Genomic DNA, 8,464 nt, shown 5'->3' with positions numbered 1-8,464 from the left:
TGGCCCCACCAAATGCATACCCATACCCTGGGAACTAAAGGGTAAGGATTAGGCATTCTGCAGAGCCACAAACACATTTTGAAGAATGAAGTCTTCAATCAAAAAACAAAGCAAAACAAAACAAAAAACAAAGCCCATCCTCCAGAGGAGATAGAAAAGAGTGCTCCCTCAAATGTATAAAAGTCAACATAGAAATACTAGAAACAGGAATGAAGAAGGTAATATGACTCCCCAAAAGGAACACAATATTACATTAATATTGGACTATGAAGAAGAGGAGACTGATGAAATGCTTGAAAAGGAATTTGAAAGAATGATGGTAAGGTTACTCAGGAACAGAGAACTGGATGGCAAGATGGCTGAATAGGGCAAAGACATGCTGATTTTGATGCAGGAAGATAACAGAACAAAAGGGGAGAAACTGCTTTCCCAGGGGACAGTTGGAGAGTCATTTGCAGTGGAAATTCTATAGAAATAAGAGAGATGCTGTGGAGCAGTTGGGATGGTACAGTCATGCAGCAATGAGTGGGAAACCACTGGCAACTTCTGCAGCTGGTGGCTGCAAGGAACACCATCTTACTGAAGTGAGGTGCGAGGAACCAGTGTCAGCCCATGCCATTGGTGATATTGCCTGGTTGAGAACCTTGTGCTCCCCACTGACTTTGAGTCAGGCCTGAAGTACTAAAGGGGGCAGGATGCCCACCTAATCCTGTGAAGGGAGAGCAAATTTCATTCCTCCCTCCCCTGACAAAGGCACCCAGCAACTAGCAGGAGGAAGGGCCCTATTCTATTCTATTCTATTCTATTCTATTCACACAGTTAAAGTAAGAGAGAGAGAGAGAGATGGGGTGAGGGGAGAGAGAGATGGGGGAGGGAGAGAGAGAGTGAGAGAGAGAGAGAGAGAAAGTGTTCCATCTGCTGGATCACTCCCAAAATGGCTGTAATGGTTGGAGCTGGGCCAGGTCAAAACCAGGAGCTAGGAGTTTCTTCCAGGTCTCCCACAAGGGTGCAAGGGCCTAAGCACTTGGACCATCCCCCACTGCCCTTCCCAGGTGCATTAACAGGGAGCTGGATTGAAAGTGGAGCAGCTGGGACTTGTACTGGTGCCTGCATGGGATGCTGGAGCTGCAGGCAGTGATTTAACTTGCCATGCCACCATACTGGCCCCGTAGTGCCATCTTACTAGGGTGGGTAGAGGCTGCTGTGGCCCTTGTGTGACTAGAGGATTTTATCAGAGATTAATCTGTGGTCCCCACTGAATTTGAATCTGGCCTGGAAGGTTAGTGAAAGGGTGGGGTGGGGCAGCTGCTTAGGCCTGTGAACTGCTCCTCCTCCCCCCATCTTTTCAAGGTGCCCAAGCTCAACTTGCTAAGGCAGAGCCCTGACCACTTTGATTGGGCAGGCAGCTGGCTATGGGAATGCTGCGGCTCTCTGTGGACAGGGGGAAGCTCATGGTGCTGCTTCCTGTGACTGCTATAGAGTGTGGAACATGGCTGGGTCTTTGGGGCATCACTGTGTCTGGCTTTGGAGACTTAGAGTTCCCTGGGAGCTGGAGTGGGTCACGACAGAGGGTTCTGTGCTTACTCTGAGGAGCGCATAGATCCTTTGTGTGCTTCATGTGCCTGTGTGGGTGGGGTACATAAGCACTGTGGGCTCACTCTGGGCAATTGGTTCACCTCTTTGGGAGAGACAGGCTGAGGCAGTGATTATACCAGCCAATATGATCATACCCTCCCCTGCTGCTGACAACAGAGATCTACCATGCCTAACTTGGATGTCACTCTGGAGTCTTTCCCCACCCTTGAGCATTGGCCGGAGCTCCTTGGTCACACCCAGCACACACTTCCAGATATTCCCCGAAGGAGAAGACATTCCATTAAGTCATAGAGGTATATTTGAAGGACAAAAGTCCTCAGAGAGGAAAACCAACAAGTGTTTCCACAAATGCTTAAAAATACATGTAGAAATATACGAAACATGAACAAGAAAAACAATATGAATCCCCCAAAGGGACACAACAGCACTTTAGTATTGGAATGTGAAGAAGAGATTGATGAAATTCCTGCAGGAATTAAAAAGAAATATGATTACTCAAAAACACAGGGCTGCGAATACTTAAACAAATCCATACATAACATGGGTGAGAATTCCTGCCAGGAGATAGAGACATTGAAGAGAAATCAAACTGAAATATTACAAATAAAGAATTCAATATGTTGGGGCTGGCATTGTGGCATAGTGGGTAAAGCCACTGCCTGCAGTACTAGCATCCCATATGGGAACTGGTTCTAGTCCCAGCTGCTCAACTTCCAATCCTGCTCTCTGCTATGGCCAGGAAAAGTGGTGGAAGATGGCCTAAGTCTTTGGGCTCCTGCACCTGTGTGAGAGACCCAGAAGAAGCTCCTGGCTTCAGATTGGCTCAGCTCTGGCTGTTGTGGCCATTTGGAGAGTGAATCAGCAGATGAAAGGCCTCTCTCTCTCTCTCTCTCTTTGACTCATTCAAGGAAATAAACAAAATCTTAAAAATAATTCAATGTCAAATAAAAAATACAGTGGAAAGTCTTAACAACAGACTCAGTGAGGCAGAAGAAGAAATATCCCAATTAGAAGACAAACCTTTGGAAATGTCTTATACAAAAAATATAAGAAAAAATTAGAAAAACTGAAAATAGTGTTCAGATTTATGGGATACTATCAAATGAAAAAACATACATGTATTAGAGGTTCCTGAAAATGTGGAAAGAGACAATGGATTAGAAGACCTATTTTGTGAAATTGTAGCAGAAAACTTCCCTAATTTGGAGAATGATAGGGACATCCAAGTACAGGAGTCACACATAGATCCTTAAATAGATCTGATCAGAAAAGATCTTCACCACAACACATTATGGTCAAACTTTCAAAAGTAAAACCTAAAGAAAAGATCCTAAGATGTGCAAGAGGCTGGCGCCACGGCTCAATAGGCTAATCTTCTGCCTGCGGCACTGGCACACCAGGTTCTAGTCCTGGTTGGGGCGCTGGATTCTGTCCCAGTTGCTCCTCTTCCAGGCCAGCTCTCTACTGTGGCCCAGTGGAGGATGGCCCAAGTGCTTGGGCCCTGCACCCACATGGGAGACCAGGAGGAGCACCTGGCTCCTGGCTTCAGATCAGCATGGTGCACCGGCTACAGTGGCCACTGTGGGGTGAACCAATGGAAAAAGAAGATCTTTCTCTCTGTCTCTCTCTCTCTCACTGTCCACTCTGCCTGTCAAAAAAAAATGTGCAAGAGAGAAATGCCAGATTATCTTCAAAGAATTTCCAATTCAATTGACAGCTAATTTCTCATCAGAAACCCTATAGGATAGGAGGGAATGGAGCGATATAGTCCAAGTCTAAAGACAAAAAAAAAAATCAACCCAGAATACCCTGCAAAGTTCACATTCATAAATAAAAAAAAACACAAATTGAATGAATTTGTAGCCACTTGTTCTTTACAAATGATACTAAGGATGTGTTATTCACAGAAACAGAAAAAGACAGTCAGCATCATGAAAGAAAGTGAAGGCAGAAAACCTCCTACTAAAAGTACAAAGGAAATCCAAAGCACACAACAGGAATAGTTACGGAAAAATGGAGGGACCAAGTCATTGCTTGTCAATAATAAGCTTGGATGTCAATGACTTAAATTCTCCAATGAAAAGATACAGCCTGGCTGAATGGATTGAAAAACAAGATCCATCTACTTGCTGCCTATAAGAAACACAACAAAGATGTACATAGATTGAAGGTGAAATGGTAGAAAAAGATATTCCATGCTAACAGAAAGCAAAAATGAGCAGGAGTAGTCATCCTACTATCAGATGGAATAGACTTTAACACAAAAACTGTTAAAAGAGACGAAGAAGGGCATTATGTAATGATTAAGGGATCAATTCAACAGGAAGATGTGACTATAGTAAATGTATATGCACCCAGTGCCTGGATGACTGTCTATTTAAAACAAATGTTAATGAATTTAAAGGGAGAGGTAGGCTCCAGTACAATAATACTGGGCAACTTCAACACTCCACTTTCATCAATGAACAGATGAAAAGACAAAAATATCAATGGAAGAACAACAGAGCTAATCTTACATTATTGACCAAATGGACCTAATTGATATCTATGGAACATTTCATCCCACAGCTGCAGAATACACATTATTTTCATCAGTGCAAAGAACTTTCTCTAGGATAGACCATATGCTAGGCCACAAAACAAATCTCAGCCAATTAAAAAAATTGAAACGATACTATGTAACTTTTCTGATCACAATGGAATGAAACTGGAATTTAACAACTTAAACTCTAGAACATATGCAAACATGTGGAAACTGAACAACATGCTCATGATTGAACAGTAGGTCATAGATAAAATCAAAAGGAAAATAAAAAAATTCCTAGATACAAATGAAGATGACAACATAATATAATACAACTATATAATACAATATATAGGAGTTAGCAAAAGCAATGTTAAGAGGAAAATTCAAAGCAATTAGTGCCTACATTAAGAAATTGGAAGGGCATCAAACAAATGATCTAACAATGCATCTCAAGTAGCTAGAAAAACGAGAACAAACCAAGTCCAAAATTAGTAGGAGGAAAAAATAAAAATTAGAGAAGAAATAAAACTGGAACAAAACAAAAAACAATACAAAAGATCAGTGAAATGAAAAGCTGTTTTTTTTGAAACAAATAAATAAAATTGATAACACTATCAGCCCAACTAACCAAATAGATTGAGATAGCCCAGGGCCGGTGCCTTGGCACAATAGGTTAATACTCCGTCTGCGGTGCCGGCATCCCATACGGGTGCCGGTTTAGTCCTGGCAGCTCCTCTTCCAATCCAGGTCTCTGTTATGGCCTGGGAAAGTGGTAGAAGGTGGCCCAAGTCCTTGGGCCCCTGTACCCACATGGCAGACCAGGAATAAGCACCTGGTTCCTGACTTTGGATTGGTGCAGCTCTGGCTGTTGCGGCCAATTGGGGAGTGAACCAATGGATGGAAGACTTTTCTTTCTGTCTCTTCCTCTCACTGTCTATAACTCTACCTCTCAAATAAATAAAATCTAAAAAAAATTTAGACAGCCCAAATTAATAAGAGATGAAAAAGCAGATATAACAATGGATAACACAGAAATAAGAAGAATCATCAAAAATTACTACAAACAGCTACATGCCAACCAATTGGAAAATCTAGAAGAAATGGATAGGTTTTTGGACACATATAGTCTATCAAAATTGAGACATGAAGGCATAGAAAACCTAAATAGGACAATAACCAAGATGGAGATTGAGTCAGTAATAAAGACCCTCTCAACTAAGAAAGCCTAGGACCTGAAAGCTTCACTGCTCATCCTACCAAACTTTTATGGAAGTACTAATCCCAATAGTTCACAAACTATTCAAAACAATTTAAAAGGAGGGAATACTCCAAAAACTCCTTAAGAGGCCAGTAGCCCCTTAATTTCTTTTTTTTTTTTTAAAGATTTTATTTATTTGAGAGGTAGAGTTACAGTGAGAGGGTGAGACAGAGAGGAAGGTCTTCTAGCCCATGGTTCACTCTCCAAATGGCTGCAATGGCTGGAGCTGAGCCTGTCCAAAGCTAGGAGCCAAGAGCTGCTTCTGAGTCTCCCATGTGGATGCAGGGGCCCAAGCGCTTGGGCCATCTTCTACTGCTTTCCCAGGCCATAGTAGAGAGCTGGTTCAGAAGAGGACCAGCCAGGCCTAGAACCAGCACTCATATGGGATGCTGGCACTGCAGGTGGAGGATTAACCTCTGCCACAGTGCTGGCCCCAAACAGCCCCTTAATTTTAAAACTAGAAAATGACACAACCTGAAAGACAACTATGGACCAATATCCATGATGAACACAGATGCAAAAATATTCAACAAAATACTAGCTAATTGGACCCAACAAGACATCAGAAAGATCATTCACTTGGACCAAATGGGATTTATCCCTGGTATGCAGAGATGGTTCAACACATGCAAATCACTAAATATGATGCAGCACATTAACAAATTGAAGAATAAAAACCATATGACCATATTATTATCTCAGTAGATACAGGGAAATCATTTGATAAAATACAATATCTTTTCATGATAAAAAAGAGAACCCTTAAGCAAATTGAGTGTACAAGGAACATTCTTCAACACATCAAGGCAATGACAAGCTCACAATCAGCATCATATTGAATGGGGAAAAGCTGCAAGCATTTCCACTAAGATCCAGAACCAGACAAGGACACCCACTCTCACCATATATAAATGAACACATATATATGAACCACAAAGACTCCACTTAGAGTTTATTGCAACTTGTAAGAGTTTGGAAAAATTGCAGTATATAAAATCAATACACAAAAATCACTAGCCTTTGTGTACACAAATAATGCTATAATGAGAAGGGACTTGTAAGATCAATCCCATTCACAATGGCTACTAAAAATTTAAATACCTTGGGATAAATTTAACCAGGGATGTACAAGATCTCTAATGAAAATTACAAAACACTATAGAATGAAATAGAAGAAGACAAAAAAAATGGAAAAATCTTCTATGTTCATGGATTGGAAGAATTAATATAATCAAAATGTCCATACTACTGAAAGCAACTTAAAGATTCAATTTGATCCCAATGAAAATACTGAAGACATTCTCAATTCTGGAAGAAATCACTCTAAATTTCATATGGAATCAAGAGACCCTGAAGAGGTAAAAGCAATCAGTCACAACAAAAATAAAGCTTCATGTATCACAATACCTTATTTCAAGGCATATTAACAGGCAGTTAAAATAGCCTGGTTCTGGCACAAGAATAAACATGTTGATCATTGTAACATACTAGAGACCCCAGAAGTTTATTCATGATTTTACAACCAATTAGTCTTTGACAAACTGGCTAAAGTAACTACTTAGATAAATGACAGTCTCTTCAACAAATGGTGTTGGGAAAATTGGATCTCTGCTTAATGAAGTTTGAAAAAAGACCCCTACCTTACAACGTATACAAACATCTACTCACGATGGATCAAGGTTCTACATCTAAGACCTGGTACCATCAAATTACTAGGTGAAAATGGAGGAGAAACTGCAAGACATTGGGATAGGCAAAAACTTCTTGGATAAGACCCCAGAAGCAAGGCAATAAAGGCAAAAATAAACAAATGGAATTACATCTAGCTAAGAAGCTTCTGTCCAGCAAAGGAAACAATCAACAAAGTGGAAAGAATGGGAGAAAATACAGGCAAACTGCATCTGATAAGGGATTAATATCCAGAATATATATGGATGGAGATGAAGAAACTTAACAACAAAACAAACAATCCAGTTAAGCAATGGGCACTAGTTGCAGACTGGCAGTTATTTGTGGCAGTGGGGCTTCTCATTGTTGCCCTGAAAGAAGGTGAGCCTGTTACCCAGGGAAGGAGCAAAGTGGTGAAGGCTGACACCGATCCTTGGTAGATCTTTAGGTCCATTGGCACAGCAGATTTCAAGACTAAGAGAAAAGATGGCCTCTGGTCACTGCAGGAAGAAAATGAAAAAATCCTCAGCATCTAAAATGTTCCCAAGGAAAACATTTTGGAGAGCAGGCTCCAGTAAAGAATGAGGAGGAAGCCTGTCATTTAGAAGGTGGTGAAGGCCAGCAGCCTGAAGGCAATATTAGAGAGGGTTGGGTTCCACCTGTCCAGGACTTTGGAGAAGATATGCCTGATAAGCTTGCCAATAACATTGATTCAATAGATGGAGAAGCAAATGACATGGATTGGTTCATGGAGGAGATGAGAGAGCTAAGGAGGAAAATTAGGGATATTCATTTGAGGTTTAGCCTGCACATCCTTATAGGGGACCCCCTCACCATGATCATCATGATGAGTTTTGCCTCATGGCTTGAATCTTGATGTTAATGATAACAAATCCCCTGCTTTCCAAACTAGCATTTTCTTTATGTAAGCCTAACAGTGAATCTTTTAGTGTTTTCTTGCCATTTGCTGATTGGAGATTTCCTTTGATCTAGTCTGTAACTGTTTCTGTCAGCAGGGGTGTGTTATCAACTTGCATGGAAAAATGTTTATCTCACATCATAAAGTTAATAAAGAATTTAAAAAGAAAAAAAAGAAATGGGCAAAGGATATGAACAAGCATTTTTTTAAAGGATGAGATACAAATAGCCAACAGACACAGGAAAAGATGTTCAGGATTACTAGCCATCAGGGAAAAGCCAATGAAAACCAAATTGAGGTATCACCCCACCCCCATTAGAATGGCTATGATCAAAAGAAAACAAAACAAAACATTGGTCAGTGCCCCAGCTCACTTGGCTAATCCTCTGCCTGTGGTGCTGGCACCCCAGGTTCTAGTCCCGGGTCGGGGTGCCGGATTCTGTCCTGGTTGCTCCTCTTCCAGTCCAGGTCTCTGCTGTGGCCCGGGAAGGCAGTG

At 41.2% G+C, this 8,464-nt stretch overlaps 1 pseudogene; it reads left to right on the top strand.

The window, feature by feature from the left end:
* The first annotated feature begins 223 nt into the window (after nt 1-223).
* On the top strand, nt 224-7,919 carry LOC133770945 (protein BEX5-like; annotated as a pseudogene).
* The last annotated feature ends 545 nt before the right edge of the window (nt 7,920-8,464 follow it).

Source organism: Lepus europaeus, chromosome 12 (genome assembly GCF_033115175.1).
Source record: "Lepus europaeus isolate LE1 chromosome 12, mLepTim1.pri, whole genome shotgun sequence".
Lineage (NCBI taxonomy): Eukaryota > Metazoa > Chordata > Mammalia > Lagomorpha > Leporidae > Lepus > Lepus europaeus.
This window is presented reverse-complemented; position numbering and strand designations above follow the sequence as displayed.